The sequence below is a fragment of the Schistosoma haematobium genome, chromosome 4 (assembly GCF_000699445.3).
Source record: "Schistosoma haematobium chromosome 4, whole genome shotgun sequence".
Taxonomy (NCBI): Eukaryota; Metazoa; Platyhelminthes; class Trematoda; order Strigeidida; family Schistosomatidae; genus Schistosoma; species Schistosoma haematobium.
The window spans coordinates 542,854-545,588 of NC_067199.1; positions in this window are offsets into that span (position 1 = coordinate 542,854).

Consider the following 2,735-nt stretch of genomic DNA (forward strand, 5'->3'; position numbering starts at 1 on the left):
ATACACTACAAAAGATAAAACAAAACAAACAATAATTGTACAATAATGTTCATTCCATATTGTTCAATTTAAACCACGGAAAAATTCGCATGCAGTTATATTTTTTATTATTTGTAGAAACTGAGCAAAGAACTTTTGCGGGATATGATAGATGGTATGGAACATGATGTTGAGGGTTTTACGTTGGTAATAGTCGACAGAATCAAGGAGCTTAAATGATGGAAAGTAGTTAGGTTCATTAGGAATGCTGTTGTATTTGCCATGATCGATAGTGTATCTTGCGAAAGTGATGAATTAGTTAGTTGCCGCTTGAAATGAAAAGGACAAGAGCTGTTGATTGGTTTGGTTTGTCGCAGTCCAATCTGTGAGGTAAGTGATGTCTTGCTAAATTGCCTAAATACTTGGTCACAAAGTGGTAAATATCTTCAGTCTTCAGTCTTCAGTAATAAGGATAGTAGGTTGATGAACCTGTGTTAATCCTGACACATTGCTTTCCAGTGAAGGTCCAGCTTTTCCTTGAAAGTATTCACTGATGAGGCTGATACCACTTGTTCGGGTAAGGCGTTCCAATCATTGACTACTCGATGAGAAAAACGGGATCCCACTTTAAGTTTATTAGATCGTGGTTTATGAACCTTCTTGCTATGACCTCGGAGATTATTAGTGTTGGAGGGAGCAAAAAGATAAGACATATTATTACCCAAATCATAATTAAAGATACGAAATGCCAGTATAAGGTCACCTCGTGTACTACGATACGACAAGGGGAAACTTTAATGCACCCACGACAGACTGAAAAAGTCTGAGATCTGAATCATCAGTTAATTCTTTCGAGTAGGAACTAGTTGATAATTTTATTTCATATGCCCTTGCGCAACATGTGAAGGAATCGACTAGGTACGACCCGGACAATGAATCATCCTTACTAGATCTTATATTGATCCATTACGACGATGACGTTATGAACCTCGATTACATGCCACCCCTAGGTAAAAGTCATCATGCAGTTCCAACTTTGACTTCGTATAATTGTCAATAAAGTGCGCTCGTCAGATCAATCCGGACCTAATGTCTGAAAAGCAAATATCCCGGATATTGTACATTCAACAGCGTCAGTAGAACCAGGGTCTCCAAATGAAGCAGCTTAGGATGTACTTCGAAATTTATACTTAAAAAGTACTGCATCCCAAATCCCTTGGACTATATCGAGGGGGCCAAGAAACTCACAATCATTGTTCATTAAAAACCTTCGCATCATCTCCGTAACAGAAGTAAAATGTGGGATAGATTCAGGTCACTGGAGACTGACGGGACGAAATCTGATCATCGAAAAGTTCAGAATACCTGTGCCTCGACTCTGTGTAAATCTAGAAGGCTATAATAGGAGAAAAATTTCACGGAACCCATAAAATATCCCAAACGCTAGTACTCCTATATAAACCAACGGACAAAAAGAAGGGGAAATATTCCTGCACTATGGGGAGAAAGTACTGCCACACCTTTAGTGGTGGACGACTTCGGTAAGACTTGCGTTCTCAAACTACTTTAGCAATGTATATTCCATAGAAGCACCTTTCCCATCAGCGCATTCAGATTGCCCCACACATACACTGGATAGCGTGACCATTAAAGAACTCGATGTCTTTGGTCTATTAAATAAGCTTGATATAGGTAAATCCACGGGGCCCGATGAATTACATCCTAGGCTACTGAAGGAATTATCTAACTTCGTTGCAAGCCCTTTAAGTACATGCTTTAACCTATCCGTTACGCAGGGTCGTTTACCGAAAGACTGGAAAAACACCATAGTAAGTCCTGTCTTCAAAACAGGTACGAAACACAAACCTGAGAATTACCGTCTCGTTAGCCTAACTAGTGTGATTGTTAAAATCTTAGAAAAGATTATTTGGAAGGAGCAGTTTAGATAGCTCGATGAAAACTGGATCCATTCAGAGAAGCAGCATCGTTTAAGAATAGGTCGTTTCTGCCTCATTAACTTATTAGTGGTTCGTGAAAACTGGTGCGCTCTTAAAGATCAAAACTGTGTAAAACAACAAATTTAATAATTTGATTGAAGGTCTACAGGTGCCAACTTCATGTTACTGCAAATTGTCTATAAATTCACAAGTGCCTGTCAAACAACTACATTAGCAGAACAAAAAGCAGATCATGTCATGGAATTATGGAACATGTGCTAAGGAACTTAAATAGGATAGGAATACTTCGAATGGCCTAATCCCTAGTAACGCCTTGACAAAGCACATCTGGCCGACGTCCTGAAATCGTTCATGGTGATCCCCAACCTCTCGAAGTTCTTGAAGCCACTGCATTTAGATGTCAGAAAGCTGACATGTTTAGGAGATAGTTGTTAGTCCAGACGGTTCTCCGACAATTCTAGATAAGTAATTTCATTCTGACCTTTAGTCGTTCTAATCGCATGTTCATTGCAAAGCCACTCTTCGGTTTTAGGTCATTTCTGCAATCAAGTTCATCGGACGTTTAGTATTATTCCACTCGGTCACCAAAATATACCTACACCTTTGTAATACGGTACTGAGATATTCTGAAAGCAAGTTACAATCAAACTCCTTTTTGTGATTTAGACTAATTTTGTGATTATGATTCTTGCATATTACAGGTAGTAAGCAGCCATCAGAAAAAAACTAAATAAAATGAATTCATGTTATTCTACTTAAACCTATGTTAATTTTTTATTCAAGATGACTAAAGGTAAC